The sequence below is a fragment of the Pipistrellus kuhlii genome, unplaced genomic scaffold (assembly GCF_014108245.1).
Source record: "Pipistrellus kuhlii isolate mPipKuh1 unplaced genomic scaffold, mPipKuh1.p scaffold_m20_p_2, whole genome shotgun sequence".
Taxonomy (NCBI): Eukaryota; Metazoa; Chordata; class Mammalia; order Chiroptera; family Vespertilionidae; genus Pipistrellus; species Pipistrellus kuhlii.
The window spans coordinates 174207432-174226010 of record NW_023425515.1 but is presented as its reverse complement, the minus strand read 5'-3'; the positions used below and the strand labels follow the sequence as shown (position 1 = coordinate 174226010).

The 18579-nt window shown below is 40.6% G+C and overlaps 1 protein-coding gene across 8 annotated transcripts in view; it reads right to left on the bottom strand.

Annotated features, from left to right (window-relative positions):
* The window catches only part of KIAA0319L (KIAA0319 like), a 101781-nt gene that overhangs the window by 46367 nt on the left and 36835 nt on the right, over positions 1-18579 (bottom strand). The gene's annotated exons all lie outside the window — the stretch shown is intronic.

The window sequence follows — 18579 nt, the reverse complement described above, 5'->3', positions numbered from 1 at the left end:
TGCATGTTTTCATGTCCAACTACACACTGGTAAAACTACAGTTTGTGTGTGTGTGTGTGTGTGTGTGTGTGTTTTAAATCACAAACAGGATTTTTTGTCACCATTAAAAGTCCAAGTTTTAAACAGATTCTTGGACTTGGGGCTCACATCCATCAGCTCATTCAATTTTAGCAATTGTCACATTCATCCTCAGTAGCTTTTCTAGAACTGCTACCTTCATCATGAAGTTCCATGAGTTGAACCATGACCTCTTGGTTCATGGATTGTTGCTCAATCACTGAGCCACACTAACTGAGCAGCATTTTATATATATATTCTAGAGGCCCAAGTGCACGAAAATTTGGGGCGGGGGTGGGGGGTTCCTCAACCCAGCCTGTGCCCTCTCACAATCCTGAAGTTTTCAGGGGATGTCCTACTGATGGCTTAGGCCTCTCTCTATGAGAGGCAAACTGGATGGGCTGATCACAAGACGGTCTTAGACTCTGTCTTCTCATACCTCGATAAACCCTAGATCTATCTTTGTAAGACTTCAGATTTCTGCCATCTGAGCTACACATGATTGGGAAATGCACTGTTAAAAAGGCAGCAAACTCATAGAGCTTATCTGGTATAGGTTCAGTCTTTCAAAGACAGAATTCTGCCTCTGATTTCTGCCTTTTTCACCAGGCCTTCTGGAATCTTCCCACGTTTAGAGGTTTCCCCAGGGCTTTTAGTAGTGTTTACAGTCAGGTTATGGCTTTCACCCTCTTCTATGGTTTTACTTACTTTCAAGGGTACCTCCCCTGACATTTTCAGGTAATTTTTCTACCCTGCACTCTGATCTCTGCCACTATAAGAAAATAAGACTGAGGTTTTCCACTGCCACTTTCCTCTGCTGTGGGGGCTTGTAAATGCCCTTGGGGAAAAACTTAAAAAGCTGCAAACTCATCATACTTATCATTTCCAATTACTATTTTTTTAAAAACTAGATATCTGTTATTTTGTGATTAATATTAATAGTCATAAATTAGTTATGACACTATCCCACACTGTATACCACCATTTGCCAGTACAAGTTTTTAAACAAGACTGAGGCAAAAGGCAAAGAGAGCAGACACATGAGTAATCCTGAACAACTTCCTCTAGCCATGCTTTCACTTTGACCTTCATATAAGTTTTCCTCCTGGGCAAAGTGTCAGAACAGAGCATGGCTGTAAACCCTTTTTAATAGCAAGCAACTTACAGAAGTAATGCAATTCAACTCATATTTCCTTTGATTTTATTGGTTTGAACTCATTTTTGGTAGCTTGAACATTTTAATTTCCTGTACATGAGACTATAATGACCTACGAGAATATTGAACCAGAGTCAACCAAAAATATTACTGACCTAAAGTTATGTTTAATTTGTCCTAAAGGAATGTACCACACCAACAATTTGAGAGTTAGGCAAACAGAACTTCTCTGAGGAGGAAAGAAAAAGGCTGTAGAACAGCCAAATGTACTCAACGTTGTTAAAACGATTGTTTATCACCCTGGAATGATACCTGTTTACTACAGTATATGCACAGAAATACCAACAGAACCTTGGGTACCAGAATTTTTTAGGCTGGCCCATTCCAGGATAGATTTCTCCCTCTCCCCCAAGTTCCCCTCTCCGAGGCCCTGAAAAGCACAATATTTACCTATTTCTTAATAAACTACCGAAACATTTCAGAAACAAGTAGCTCACAAATCATTTTAAATTTGTGTATTGCCTGTGCATGAGAAATCTGATAAACCCAAAAGATACATCTATTTTTATATGGCGATTAAAAATAACTGAAACATCAAGACACTTTCAATGAAAGCAACATTTCAATTACAAACTGTAATACCTGTTAAACTATCTATGGGAAAAGCTGAAAAGTCGTAGACAAATGAACTTTTGGGTTATATTACAGTGCTCCTTCAGTCTAAACAAAAATTAAGATAATTTACAATTAATCAGTGAATGTTGAAACAATGTTACATTATGTAGTCTGTACAATTAAATGTCCTTAAAGGGATAACCATAATCAGCTTTTCTACTATATAGTCAACAAACCTGACTAACTGGCACTTTTGCTGAAAGATGTTTATCAAAGATGCTATAAGATTCTATACAATTAGGAAGTACTTAACTTGAAAGTATTTCCTTATCTTTACTTTTTTAGTTATGTGTTTTGCTCAAGATAATCTACTGCAGTGTTTCTAGAAATGCATTCCCAAATGTGCATAATATATTGTATACAAATAAAGTAAAGCTGTCAGTAGTATAAATCTTATAGCATTTTGTTTGCAAAAATACATGCCAAAGTCACAATAAGCAATATTATAACCACAAATTATAGAGTGCAAATGAGTTGCTTTTTTTAATACTTTTATTCTACATAAATTATTACCATAGGCTATTGTTGGTTTTTATTTTTGTTTTTTTTAATATATTTTTATTGACTTTTTACAGAGAGGAAGGGAGAGAGATAGAGAGCTAGAAACGTCGATGAGAGAGAAACACCGACCAGGTGCCTCTTGCACACCCCCTACCGGGGATGTGCCCGCAACTAACGTACATGCCCCTGACCAGAATCGAACCTGGGACCTTTCAGTCCGCAGACTGACGCTCTACCACTGAGCCAAACTGGTTTCGGCCATAGGCTAATGTTTAAAAATAAAATAAATTGGACAGATGCAGGACAAAAATCTGTTCACCCACTACTAAAGGTGATGTTTAAAAAACAATTTACAATAAATGCAGAAGTGTTTGAGGCATGCAGTGGCCTTAAATGAAAAAGCATTGATTCCCATTGTTCCACAAGGAAAAAAAACACAAAGAGAAACTCATTATCTTACTGTATTCCACTTTAAAATGCATCATATTGGGTTTGCTTATAACAGCACAGAGTTCCAAAAGTCAAAATGAAATACAGCAGATATTTTAAAGATTTAAAAGCCGTTATAAAAAATAAATTACATTTTTTCAAGATACAGAAATGCTGCTATGATGGCTGGGAGCCCAGTAATCTTTCAATAGCTGCATTGATATCACCTCCCGTTGCTATCAGCGCTTGCAAGTTTGTTTCACAGTTCAAAAACCCCATTGCACCGAGTTGTTCCAGTTATTGCTGAAATCTGACTTTTGGATGCTGTAACTGAGGATTTACTGCAGCAAGCCCTGTAACGTTTGTTGGATAAATTGCTCGTGTCCAGGTTCCATGGTTCCTTCTGTGAGTCTTGGGTTTTCTCTAGGAGAAGAGCTAGAGCCATTGGTTCCCGAAGAGCCTCCAGTGCTTCCTAATGTCCCCAGGCCAGGAGTAAAGCCTGAGATGAGGCCAGTGCTTCAATTGCTAATGTCTGCAAACCCTGCTGAATCTGCAACAAGGCCTGCAATGCTCTAGGGCAGTGGTTCTCAACCTTTCTAATGCCGGGACTCTTTAATACAGCTCCTCGTGTTGTGGTGACCCCCAACCATAAAATTATTTTCGTTGTGTTTTCCGATGGTCTTAGGCTCTACAGCAGGGTCATCTAAGACCATCGGAAAGCACAGATATTTACATTATGATCCATTAACAGTAGCAAAATTAGTTATGAAGTAGCAATGAAAATAATTTTATGGTTGGGGGTCACCACAACATGAAGAACTATATTAAAGGGTCACAGCATTAGAAAGGTTGAGAACCACTGCTCTATGGTTTGACTTTGCTGATAATGTATCAGGTTTCTGCATTTGTTGGAGGAAAACTGGGGAGCTGTTGCCTCATTTGTTTTTGAAGTTGAGGATTTCCAGCAAATAGGGGATTATTTAGCATCATCTGTGCACCGTCAGGATTCTGGCTTAGTGACTGCATCATGCTTCTTATGTAGGGAGCAGACAACATGTTTTGCATAAGTTGTGGGTTTTCAGTTATTTGTTGCAACAAGCTCTGTTTTCCTGGTGTGTTGAACATACTAGCTCCTACTCCAGGCCCAAAAACTGGTGCAGAACTCTGCCCAGCTCTGCTCACAGTGCTACCACCAGTGCCCCGTTCCCCCCCACACACACACAGCATTGGTGGTGCCACTGGAAGCTGATGAACTCTGAGAAGCCTGTGGAGCCCAGGGATTGTAAAATGGATCTCTATTTTCTGTACGAAAAGGTTGATTACCCTCACCTGAGGATGGATTGCTCACTAAGGAAGCAAATGGATTACCACCAAACTCTTCTTACGCAGCATTCAGCATTGGTTCCTGAATATGTGTGTGCATGCACCATAAAGCATTATATTCCCCTGGAATGCTTTCCAGACATCTCCCTTGAACTGCTGGATAGACCTATCCTCCAGCACAGCAAACTCCTCCTTCTCCTTCAGGGTCTTCACAGTGACCTTCATGATCTTGGGCTCTGCGGAAGCAGTGGCGGCAGGGGCACCTGGTCCCTTTCACCGTTTTCACCACTCTAGGCCACGGTGGTAGTGGTGACTCAGGAAAGAGCAGGAGAGTGAGGGGGAGACAGAAGACACCAGAGCCGGCTGGCCCAGACAACGGAGAACACAGGACCCAATTACTGTTTTTCAAGAGTAAACTCCTCCTCTAACTTCTGTCTGCTTCTGGACCATTTCCAGTTTCTTTAAATATAATTTTATAATTATTATATGTGGGAGGGTTCATGAGACCACTTTACTTTGCCATCATTACTGAAAATTCACCCTGAGGTATGGAGATTTTAAAATATTAAGTTTCTATATTTGTGAAACTGAAATGCACAGTTTGATGAAAAGAATTTAAGATGACTTCCATGTTTCTAGCTTGAGTGAGGGACTAACTTTAGCAGTGTTAAAAACTAAGATAGACTGGCTCTAAGAAAATAATAGGCAGGTTATATTTTAGACATACTGAATCTGAAGTACCTCTGGAAAATTCAAAGAGATCCCAGAGTTGGAATCAAGTTCCCAAAGATAGTAGCTAAAGCCATGTGAATAAATGCGCTTTCCCAAGAAGAACACGTAAGTAAAGGAAAGAGGATAAAAAATAGAATATGTGGGAATACCAATGTTTAAGATGTGAGCACATGAAATGACCTACAAAACTGACTAAAAAGGAATAACTAGAGAGAAGGAAAAAAACAGGAAAGTGTTATAACAAGAAAAAAGGGACAACTGCAACCTATATGAAACAACTCGGGGAGATTCAATCAGATAAGGGCTTAAAATATTAAGCTTGGCAATTGTGAAGTTACCAGTGACCTCAGGAAGAGCAGCTTGGAAACCAAATTCTACAGGGCTGAGGATTAAATACAAGCGAATGAAGAAGGAAAAGCAACTATAGATTATCCTTCAAAATTTTAAACGAAAAGAGAGAACAATGTAAGAATAACTCAAGATGAAAGGGGACAAGATCAAGGATATATTTGAAAGGACTGAATCTGAACAATAAGGGCCATGTTCTCAGATTGAAAAGACAATGATCGAGTTTGGGCTATTGCACATTTAGGAGAGGATATGAAGTGAGTATCAAAGAAGGCTTCCTAGAAGAAGTAAAGCCTGGGGTGAGTCTTGAAGAATGAATAGTAGTTATCAGGTGAATACCCCTCCCCCCCAAAAAAATAAAGACAGTATGATGCACCTGAAACCTATATAATTTTATTAACAAACATCACCCCAATGAATTCGATAAAAAATAAACTTTAAAAAGACAAAAATATGGTAGAATTCTGCTTCTAGTCAATTCTGTTATGGAGTAACAGCCCAGCCCAGTAGTTGAGCATCAACCTATGAACCAGGAGATCACAGTTGACTCCTGGTCAGGGCACATCCCCAGGTTGCAGGCTCAATCATAATAAAAAATAAAAAAGATGGAGTAACTGAGATTAGATTTATCATCCCATCTGCAACAATTCGAAAGCCAGACAAAATATATCAAACAATAGCAGTCAAGAAACTGACATTAACCAAAGAAAAGCAATTCCTAAGAAATGAAAATAGTGGGGAGCGATTAACCTGGGAATTTATATGCACATAATCATAGCCCATGGACACAGACAAAAGTGTGGTGAAGGCCTGGGAGGGGTGGGTGCAGGGTACAGGGGGTCAATGGGGGTAAAAACTAAGGGAACATCTGTAATACATTCAACAATAAAGATAAATAAAATTTTAAAAGAAATGAAAATAAATAATACGAGTCCTATGAGTGCCCCAGACAACTGTAGAAAAAAATTTTAGGGCACAGCACAGGAAGAGGAAATCCAGAGAGAAACTGGCAGTCTTCCTGAGTTGAAGAGGTGTAGCTGGAAGTCTGGGAGAGCAGAGAACTACAAAGAGACAGAACTCTAAAAATCTGAGGTATTCAACTTATTATAGTATTGATCATCCCATATGTCTGTCAAAACGACAAAGTCCAGAGAAAAAAAATACCCAAATGATTACAGGGCACAGTATCCAGAGTTTACATGGGCTATTCCAAAAAGTCAGAATAAAAATTTCATAATTCATGGGGCATCAGTTAGAACACTAATAACCACACAAATGTATCATCTTATATTCTATAGAACAGAAATCCAACCTAGATTTCACTGGGCTAAAATGAAGGGGTAGGCAGGGTTGTTCTTTTCTGGAGGCTTTAGGAGAGAATTGATTTCCTTTCTTTTTCAATTTCTAGGAACTACCCAGCGACTTGGTTCATGATTGTCTTCTGATGTTGGTATGCTTGAAGTTGTCCCAGAGGCTTCTTACACTATCTTCAACTTTCTGGTTATCTTCTCTTCTTGCTTCTCCGGAAGAGTGTCCTTTGCCTCTTTGTATTCCAAATCTTTGACTTGATTCTTGCGTTCTTCTAGTCTGCTGTTGGGTCTCTGTATATTTTATTTCAGTCAGTGTATGTTTAATTTCTAGTTAAATTTCTTTTTTATATCCTCGAGGGTCTCATTAAATTTATCAGCCTTTTCTAGGAAATTCTTGAAAAACCTTATAACTGTGGTTTTGAACTTTATATCCAGTCGCTTGTTCTCCATTTCTTTCGTTTGTGATCTGTTTCCTTATCTCCTCATTTTCGCTGCTTCCCTGAGTTGGTAGGGTGGCTTTGTGTGCTAAGGTGTCCTATATGGTTCAGTGGATCAGCCTCCCAGTTACCCGAGGTGGACACTCTTGTTGTACCCCTTTGTGGACTGTGTGTACAGCCTTGATGTAGTCTTGTTTTTTTTGTTGGTGTCACTGGGAGGAATTGACCTCTAGGCCAATTGGCTGTGAAGACCCGCTGTGTCTATAACGGAAGAATTGAGGTGCTGGAGACACGTTTATGGGGCAGGACTTGTTCCAGAGGGGCTTTGGTGCTCACTGAGTACTATGCCTCTTAAATGTGTCCCTTATGAGAGTAGTTGAAATCTGGTGTCATCTCTCACAGACCATTAGATTCACTAGTTTCTGGATCCCCAACGGGGTGGAGGTCAGCTACTGTCTGAGGCCACCCCGCAGGAGCTACAGCGAGAACTACAGTTTTCTCTTTGCTTGAGATTTGGAGGTTTTGTAGCTGTCTGACTGGAGCTGTAGTTAATTTGCTTAAGCTGCCACTGGGCAGGCCATTTATATGCAAAAGCCTGCTCAGAGCTTGGGTGTGTTTGTAGATTGTGCGGGGCAGGGTCTCAGGGCTTCACTAGGCTGGGGCATGGCAAACAACAATGGCTACCAGTCAGCCTTCTCTGCCTTTTCACATTTCCAAGTCCCTGCGCAATAAACAATGATTGCTGGGTGCACCTCTGCAAAATAGTCACCCTCACTTTCCGACCCAATGACCGACAGTCCAGCTTCTCCCCGTAGGCATCTGAGTCCCCTTCATCTCCCCAGAAACTGGATTTCAGAGTGATCGGGAGCTTGTTTCCCTTCGGGTTGAAAAAAAGCACGCCCAGCACCAGTCCGATTCGCATTCCTCCGTACCTCAGCTTTTCAGCACTTGTGCTCTTTCCTCTTTCCTTCTTAGTTGTAGAACTTCCACTCAGCCAGCTTTCCCGTGGTTTTGGGTAATAGACATTTTGTCTTTTAGTTGTAGTTTTGAAATTGTTGTACGAGGCAGCAGTTTAGGTGTTTACTTTTGCTGCCATCTTGGTTTCTCCCTCTATAAAACTTTTAGAAGAAAACTTAAGAGAAAATCTTTCTTAGATACAATAGCAAAAGCATGATCTATTAAAAAACTGATAAACTGGACATCAACAAAATTTATATATGCTCTTTGAAAGATCCTGCTAGGAGAATGAAAAGACAAGACAGAGAGAGAATATTTTTAAATTACATATCTGATACATGACTTATATGTCTAAGATATATGTAAGAAAATGACCCAATTTTTTTAAAGTCAGGGGAAATATGAACAAACACTTTATCCAAAAAATATGGACAGTAAATAAGCACATGAAAAGATATTCAACATCATCAATCATTAAGGAAATGCAAATTAAAACCACAATGTGATCTTATTATACATCTATTACAATGACTAAAATGAAAAAGACTTACCATACCAAGTGGTGGTGAGAATGTAGAGCAAATGGAACTTTCATATATTACTAATGGGATTAAAATGATACAACTGTTTGGAAAAGAGTTTGGCAGTTCTTAAAATAGTAAATATACACTTATAATATGATCCTCAATAATGCTATTAAAAAGAAGAGTACAGCCCTAACTGGTCTGGCTCAGTGGAACATTGGCCTGCAGACCGAAAGGTCTCAGGTTTGATTCCAGTCAAAGGCATGTACCTTGGTTGCGGGCACATCCCCAATAGGGGGTGTGCAGGAGGCAGCTGATTGATGTTTCTAACTCTCTATCCCTCTCCCTTCTCTCTGTAAAAAATCAATAAAATATATATTTTTAAAAGAGTACATAATGTATAATTCCATTTATTTTTAAATTCTAGAAAATCTATAATAATCTAAAGCATATCAGTGGTTGTCTAGGGATAAGGACAGATTACAAAGGGACAAGAAGAAACTTTTGGGGTAATGAATATCTTTTTTTGTGGTATGGTTTTATGGATATATACATATATAAAAGTTAATCAAATTATATACTACAAACATGAGCTGGTTATATGTCTATTATACTTTAATAAAACTTTTTAAAAAGTATGATGTCCACAGAAGAGCAAACATTCAAGTACAGCTGTAGTGAAAGTAGAAGAGAGCCCTAGCCAGTTTGGCTCAGTGGTACAGTGTTGGCCTGCAGACTGAAAGGTCCCATGTTCGATTCCTGTCAAGGGCACATGTCCAGGTTGCGGGCTCAATCCCCAATAGACGGCATGTGGGAATTCTCTCTCATCATTGATGTTTGGGTCTTTCTCTCCCTCTCCCTTCCCTTCCTCTCTGAAATCAATATACAATATATATGCCTAATATGCAAAGTGTCCCCTAGGGAGTTTGACCAACTGGGAGTTCGATTGCTTGCTATAATGTGTGCTGAGCACCAGGGGGTGGCGCAGAACAAAGGAAGGCCCCTACTGACAGCCAGGCAAGGGAAGCCCCAGCCAGCAGCTGGCAGCCACTTGGGACCCTACCTGTGCATGAATTTTGTGCACTGGGCCTCTAAATATATATATAAAGAAAGAAGAGAGTAACATAAAAGCCATTCCTACAACCTGCTATACATTTTTAATGGCTGCACAATGTACACTTTCTAGTCAGCTTCTACTTTTTTATTAAATGAACAGCATCTCATCATTGCTTTATTTAGAAATTACTGCTTTAGAATAGATTCTTAGAAGTAGAAGAAAAGTATAAATATTTTTAAGGCAGACAGGTTTATTTTTATAGAAAAAGCTTTATTATTTACTTGGGGCACAGTGCATGAATTCGTACACCTTGAAAGGAATTATGGGCCAGAAGGCTATGGTAGGCACAGGAGTGGGTCTCAGCCCATCCTCCGTGGCCCTGCCCAGCCCCTTCCCCCATGGCCCCACTCCCGCCACTCCTGCTCCCACATGCTGCTGGTGCAATGTCAACAGTGGTGTGAATGGGGCTGGTGCTATCAGCTGGTGTGAGCAATGGCTGCTGCCCCAATTGCCCCTCAGGAGCAGGGGGAGGTGGAGAAGCCCTCAGGGTGATCAGGGCCAGCAGCCACTGCTTGCACACACTGATGGTGCTGAGTAATCAGAACCGGCACCAGGCATGGGCAGCGGGTGTGAGTGGTGGCTCTAGCGCCAGCTGTGGGTGTGAACGGGGCTGTTGCCAGCAGTAGATGTGAGCAGGGCTGATGCCAGCAGCAGGGACAAAAACTGGGTGGGACCAAAGTGCGCGGTGCGCAGGAGCAAAGAATTTTCAGTAACCACCAGAGGCTTGCCCTGATGACAGTGACTAGTGCCTTGGTCTGGCGCTCCACTCAACTGTTCCACCCTCCTGCTACAGCCAATACCCACCATGTTCCTCACATGTCCCCTAGTGGTCAGTGCACATCTTAGCGATCATTTGTTTGGTTGTTCTACCATTTAGTGTATTTGCATATTAGCCTTTTATTATATAGGATTATGATTTTTAAAGAAACAGGAAAAGGAGATATGAAGCAAATTATTTTACTTCAGAAACTCTGAAATAATAGTGACATTTTAGGGGATGATATAGGATTGGGACACTTGGATGAAATTTTCTTAAGGCAATTTTTTTCTGGCATTTGACAGAAACCATAAAAACTAACCCAACTCTGAACAAACTCTAAGTCATATAATAATGCCCCAGGAGTACATCTATTTCTTCTTCAAAGCAGCTTTATTCAGAATGATGAAAAGTTTTTATTCATGTTCCCTTTCTCCATCTCTCATTTCTCTTCTTTTTCCCTTTTGCTCCTTTCCCCTTTCTCCTCACCCTTAGCCTGGAGCTACACTCTCCAAATCAAGCAAGCCAGCCCCACTGTTTATGATTAATATCATAATTCAAGATCACTGAAAAATAAAAACCGCCATCATGAGCTATTCTGTTTTCAGTAGTAGACTTCAGGGTACACACAGGATGCTGATACTTACCTGGGTCATAACTTCACAGTCCAGCTGGAGATCCTCCTTGGTAAGATACATGCTACCGTGGTGTTTGTTTAATATTAAAGAACTACAGAGGCCTGGTGCATGAATTTGTGCCTGGGTGGAGTCTTTCGGGGTGGCCTGTGGGGATCGGGGCCCCAGTTCATGCCCTTAGGCTCACAGCCCCAAGCTTACACCCCCAGCCTTGCACAGCCCTGCCTGGCACCCCACCATGGCTTGGTGCCAACCCCCTCACCTGCTTCCCCATCCTGCCTGCAAGGCAATCTACCGGGGCCAAGCCCATGCCTGGTTCCTTCAGCTCCTGGGAGCTGGGCAGTGGCACTACCCCCCATTGCTGCCACTGGTTGCTATCTGTGGGTCTGGCTCCCACTTGTACCTGCCTTGGCCTGGCACTGCCTGCTTACCTTCTCCACTATCCTGCCACAGTCCCGCTGTCAACGGGGCAGGCAGCACTTCCACTGCCAGCACCGTGTCACAGACGCCTGCCATATTCCACGCCATCCCCTGGTGGTCAGTGCACATCATAGGGAGTGGTCGAACTCCCGGTCAAACAATTTGCATATTAGGCTTTTATTATATAGGATAATTTGCAAACATTCAGCTTTTAAAACATTTTGATTTGAGACACAACTGTATTAAAATAAAAACTACCATTGTCACAGACAAAAATCCTACTAGATGAAAGACAATGTCTTCCTACACTAGCAAAGCCAGTGGGGAATGAAAGACATAACCCAAGCCAATTCTTAGCAACTAAAGATAAGGCTGGTGAATACGGCAGGGTTTAAGTTTGTAGTAGTTTGCTGAAAGTTATGTCTTCTCAAATCTCCCTGGAGAAACTAAGACCATCACAGAAAAGAGAAGTGGGGAGGGATGTTTTGTTAACTAAGTCTTAGCAGCTTTTGAGACTTTACTGTGGCTCGAGTTTGGCCAATTAGCAAGGATCTGTTATAAATTCACACTAAAATCAACTCTTGCCTTATTAACTTACAAAGTAGCCAACAAAAACATGTCAAATTCATTTCACATAATAAAATCAGATAAGCAGATTAAAGAATCAGAATACTAAGAGAGAAAGTAAACAACTGTTGTGAGAAAAAATAAAGGGCATTATAGTTCAGGCACTAATACTTTAGAAAAAGGAAAACGTACAATAGTAGGAATTTCTGCACATCCCCACACAAGGAAATGAGCTGCCCAGGTTTTCTCATGTAAGATTAGAAGGGTGGGGAGGTGGGATTGAGGGAGTAAGATTAGAAGGGTGGGGAGGTGGGATTGAGGGAGTGTTTAGTTGAATATATGCACAAAGACAGTATTGGAAAAGCCTAGGTCACTCAGAGGTTAGAAACCCATACAAATTATACAGGCAAAGAACTGAGGGGGGGCATAGGGCTTAAAATTTTTTGGTGTCTCCTGCTTAGATAACTAAGGATGAGAATTTGGGAAATACTAGGTCCTGAGAGATCCCAAATCTGTCAGGAAATAACGGTCAGAATAATAAATGAACCCTTTGCAAGGGTTCCCAAGGATTAAAGGAAAGATAAAAAAAAAAAAAAAAAAAAAAAAAAAACAACCTGAAAAAAACACACACAAGAACAACAAACAAACCAAAACAAAACAAAAGCAGAGAGGAAGGGAAGAAAGAGAACTGCTGGGGCTTCTGTCCTTGGATATAAGAGGCTCTTTGGTGTCACTGCCCACACTCAACACCTGTATCTCCTGGTAAGAACTATGCTCTGGACAAGAGTTTTCCTCGGTGAAAAAAAAAAGGCAGCAGAGAGGTGTCCAAGGGCTTGGCTCATTTACCCACTCAGTCATTGGTTCCTCAGAAAGCCCCTGGCTTGTAAGGGTTGAAATGCTGTGATTACTGACTGGAAACAGGGAGATGGATGGTAGAGAGAGGAGGATCTCAGTCTCCTAAAGTCAAACCTTATGTGTAGGAATAACCTAATAGGATCTGCATTTCCTGGGCTCAAAGAAATTACTCCTTTCTTCTTTCACAAAGGCAGCAATTAGTTGCCAGAAACTGAAATGCTTATACTGCAAATGTTCCAGCACCAAATCAACAAACCTGCAGGCTCCTCTTGCTAGCAATTCAGAGGATCGTGGCATAGAGCCAATGCGGCAATTAAAACAAGCATTATCAGCTTCTCCTTCTTTAAATTGAGAGAGGGAAATAAATTGGTGATATTCTTCTCTACTTTGGGAATTGCAAAAGATCTACAATACCTGCTCTTGAATACAATATATGTATATTTCCAAAAATAATGAAAAATGCTACTGACAACACAAGGCCTCTAGAGCTCTGCAGACATTTCAGGCAAGACAAGAACAATTTCTTCCCATTTTGGATGCAGAGTTGCTTGACCTACCTTAGTGAAAACAGTACAAACTAGAAACTAGTGCTGCTAGCCAGTCATCCCTAATTAGAAGGAGAAGATCTGCCGTGTAAACATTTCTCTTCCATTCCCGAGTGCATAAACAGAAGTTTGAACACTAAGTTCTCTCCTAAAAGAAATGCCTACCAGTTAACCATTCTGAATGTATAAGGAAGGTGACCTCACCACCCTTCCAAAGCTATCCATGGCCTTCCTATGCATAGTATGTAAGGTCAAACATAACTTGTCTGGATCTGAAGACTTCACTTGGCCCCATTTTTTAGCAATGCTTGCAGTTCTCAAAAGATGCCAAATTCTATGCTGGCCTCTATGCACAAAGGCTCACTCCCACCTTTGGGGCTAATAATTCAAATTCAATATTCTTCCCCCCACATCTATTCTCCATGTTAGACCATTAAACTTGAAATCCTATTTACTGGCAGCAATTTATTACCACTGCCCACAGCTGGTGAAACAAGAAGAAAAATACAGGCTCTTCCTTCAGGCATACAGATGAAGTCTATAAGGACTGAGTTTGTGCTTTCACCATCTTCCATGAGTTTATCAGGTCTAAATCTACCATCTTTTCATTTTATTAGTCTACTTCTGTGGGGAAGCATGGGACGTGGTTGGAGTGTCTGTAAGGAAGAATCTCTGAAAGGTTGGGGCCTCTGAGGGGACCTTGCTGAAGGCGCAGCCCTACCTTGACTTTTCCAAACAAGTCCGATTCCCAGGGGTTTTTTTTGCTAGAATATCTGTTTAGTCTTTAAAAACCCGACCTTGTAGAAGCATATACTTTCTTAAGGATACTTACCCTACTACTTGTATCTACAGGTTATGACAATAAAAACCTACGGAGGCAGGCGAATGGGACTACTTGGTAACTATAGTCAATAAGTGCCTTAGCCCTTCTTTCACAAAAGCTTGTGTTAGAGTACTCATTCAACCATCGTTCAGGGTCTGCCGGACAGCCCCAGCACACTTCTAATTTTATTGGTCACAATTATCCTATAGTGTGCTGACTGTATCCATCTCTCCTAACTCTGTGTTCAGTGAGTTCATGTTGGTAGCTTGAAATTAGTTATGGTAATAGTATTTACACTATGAAATTGACAACGTCTATAATTCAGGGCTTGTTTTTGTTTTCTAGGAAAACCCAGCTGTTACACATTTACCATACTAAACTGTTATCCCTATAATCATCCATACTTCCTCTCCTGTGAGACCCAACCTCCTTTTCTTTCACCCAAATATTCCATTGAATTGTCTTGGAATTACTACTCCATGATTAATAAGTCACTTGTATGCTCAGTCGTTTCATGTTTTGTTTCCTATACCTCCTGCAGGACAGGCTACATAATTTTCAGGATCTGGTGCAAAATGAAAATGCAGGATCCTTTGTTCAAAATCTATTAAAATTATTAAGAATTTTAAGACGACAACAACAGTAGAGCTTTAAACCAAAAACAGGGCCTTTCTAAGAGTGGAGATTTGTATAACCACACAGGTCAAGTGCCCATAAACTAGTGACCACCTATTCTTAACCATAACCTGTCCTGCCCTGAGGATACTGTTTCCATGTGTGATGGCTACTTATTCTCCCATTCTTTAGGATTGAAGGTGGGTTGCTATGTTATTGACCATATAATTCCCAATTCTCTTTGCAAACAATTACTCTTCTATCTTCTTTGTAAAAACCTCTCTCTTCTACCATCTTGGCTGCACTACACTTCAACTCTCATCATAGCTGTCATCTCCCAACATACTAGTTACTCCTCCTACATTACTGATGGCGTTGGTATCTGGCTCTCAAAATTCCTCTTCACCTCAAGTCTTTGCCTACTTAGGAGAACAGACTCTGGATAGAAGCAGAATACCTGGATTCAAGTCTTTTTTTTTCTTTTCTTTTTTTTTAAAATATATTTTATTGATTTTGTACAGAGAGGGAGAGAGATAGTTAGAAACATCAATGAGAGAGAGTCATCGATCAGGTGCCTCTTGCACACTCCCTACTGAGGATATGCCCGCAACCAAGGTACATGTCCTTGACCGGAATCGAAACCGGGACCTTTCAGTCCCCAAGCCAACACTCTATCCGTTGAGCCAAACTGGTTTCAGCTGGATTCAAGTCTTCATACGACCATATATTAGCTATGCTGCCTTGGCCGTGCTTTTTATTTCTTTTTTTTTCTTAATATATCTTATTGATATTTTTACAGAGAGGAAGGGAGAGGGTTGAGAGAGAAACATTGATCAGCTTCCTCCTGCACACTCCCTACTGGGGATGTGCCCGCTACCAAGGTACATGCCCTTGACCGGAATCTAACCTGGGACTCTTCAGTCCGCAGGCTGACACTCTATTCACTGAGCCAAACCGGCTAGGGCAGCCATGATTCTTAACCTTTCTTTTCTTGAGCTTCCTCATTTATAAATTAGAAACGATAATACTACTTCATAGGATTTGTTGTACGGATTAAAAGAGTTAATACATGTAAAGGATGCAGAATGGTATCTGGCACATATTACGTGCTCACTCAGTAAACATTAGCTATTGCTATTATCATCATCATGGTAAAGTCTATTTCAATGTCTACATGAATAGTCATTTAGTATGTTCTTTTGAGCTCCCTGTCGTCAATAAATTTCTTCTCCACTCTACCCCAGCAACCTTCTTCCATAGCTACACCCTAGATCCTGTAGGCACTTCTCCACCTCCTAAATCTTAACTTCAAATATCCATGACTATTATCTTCTATCCTTGCAGGACTCACATTTACATGTGTCCCATATGTCTGCTTTCTATCGGCAAAACCTTTGAATATCAGGTATATCTCTTCTATCATATCTCTGTCAGCCTCTATCTTTGCTTCTTTTCCTATCTTCTTACATTCTCTCTTTTATCCACTCTCTTAACAATAACCTCAATTTCATGCCCCAGTTTCCTTTTATACAAGACTGGCAAAGTTCCAATCTTGGATGAATCAAACTATCAGTACCACTCTTATAAATTCATGGTCTCCTTCTTCAATGCTGCCCAGCAATCTTTCTATTTCCTTACCTATTCTGCCACCTCCTATGCTTCACAATAGCTATTTTAGACCTTTACTGCTCTCTCTAAACTTCTGATATTCCTGCCCCTACCCACTTATCCCCACTCCAGCTATCTTTGCTTCTGCTCTCAATAAATATTCCACTTCTGAAAAAAATGGGAACAAGATTAAAATTACCACAATGTTCTCTACCAAACCTCAAAATCCACCTTAGCTGCCCTTATATCCATGCATTTCTTCCTACCACAATGAAGGGGATGTCTCTTCTCCTGCTTAACACTAATCTTGTGTTCCATTCTCTGGATTCTAACCCCCCTGTCCTAGAAGATAATGGTTCCTAAATATGGTTCTCAGACCAGTAGTTTCAGCATTCTCCAACATTTTACAAATGCAAATTCTCAGGCCTCGCTCTAGAACTACTAAATCACAAACTCTCAAGTTGGGGCCCAGCAATGTTTAACAAGCCTTCAGGTGATTCTGATGCACGCTAAAGTTTGAGGACCATCTGAGGGATTATTTTTTATCCCCTTTCCTGTCAATTCAACCTCCATTTTTTGTTCAATGGTTCCCTTGCTTGAAGAGCCTCCTATTTGAGTGCTCCATGTACATTCTTGCCCTTCTCAAGTCTATTCATCACACAGAAACCTATCTGATCATGCCATTCCCTCCTTAAATAAAGACTAATATTTTAAGAAGGCCTTAAGGCTCTGCACACCTCTCAAGTCTTTTCTTGCACCACTAGCTCTCTTGCTCTGTTTGACAAACAAGACCAATGTCTCTCAATTTCTTGATCTTGCCACGTGACAAACTCTGAAATTGTTATCCCCTCTGCCTGAAATACCCTTGGCTTGTTTCTTTCCCTAGCTCCTACTTCTACTTCAGATTAAACTTTCCTTTCTTAAAGTAGGAAAGTCTTGATTAGGTCCCTACTAGATGCTCTTAAAGAATCTGCATTTATCCTTTCAAAACCTGCATCAAACTTATAATTATCTAATTATTATAAATGTAAGCTCTATTCGGGCAGGAATCATGTTTATCTTATTTACTATAATATTCCTAGTGCCTAGCTTAGTACAGTACCCTGTTCTAGTAAATGTGCAATAAATATTTGCTGATAGACTGAGCCTTGCATACATGGTGCATCTGTCCAGAATACTTATATCTTTAATCCCTTAGTGCACATGTGTCAAACACAAGGCCCGCGGGCCAAATCCGTCCCGCCAGGCCTTGCAATGTGGCCCGCACCGCGCTGTCATCACTGCACTCCGCTGCGTTTCCATCACAATGACAGTTTATGACTGTTCAGTAAACCATTCGGCCCGCGATTTAGGCTGGATTTTAGATTTTGGCCCCTTCTCTGATTGAGTTCGACACCCCTACCTTAGTGAAAGCCCTTGAGAAATAAGTTAAGCATCTCTATAAAGTGTTCCCTGAACATACACACCACCTCCCTGCTCAAGTGGATCACTTCCTCTTTTGTGACCCTATTGTATTGTGCATATAACTCTACTAATGCAATAATTATATACTATTTTAAATATCTATTTTCATGTCTGAGTCTCCACTAGACTGTAAACTTCCTAAGAGAACAGATCATGTCTTGTTTACCAATGTATCTCCAGTGCTTAGAAAAGTGCCTGACCTTGATAATAGGAGTCTATAAATGTTTATGGGCATATTAAGCCTAAGTCTATAATCTCTAATACTGGACTGAAAGTTCTTTTCTTAATATTAAATCTGGCTTCCAATTCTAGCTTTGCTATTCATTAGCTGCATGATCAAACTGTTTAACTTTAGGCCTGTTTCCTCAACTGACAAAGTTTGAAAAGGGTTAGTAACACCTATTTGGAAATATTGCTATGAAAATTCAATAAAATGACATGGTAAAATGATCAGCACACAGTGTCATGCATGCAGTACTGCCTCCCCACTCTGGCTTCAACTTGATAAAAACAACTAGGAAAAAACAAATACAAAAATAAGTCACAGGAATCAAGGGAGACTGAGCATGGAATGAGTCATTCCTTTTAATAATTTCTCAGGAAGATCAACAGTGAAGAAACATAATAAGCAGAATAAACTCTACTGGTGGTATCTCCTTTGGCATACAAAGCTTGTGAGAATTCACTGTAGAAACCTCTTGGCTAACGGCCACATCCAGCTCCC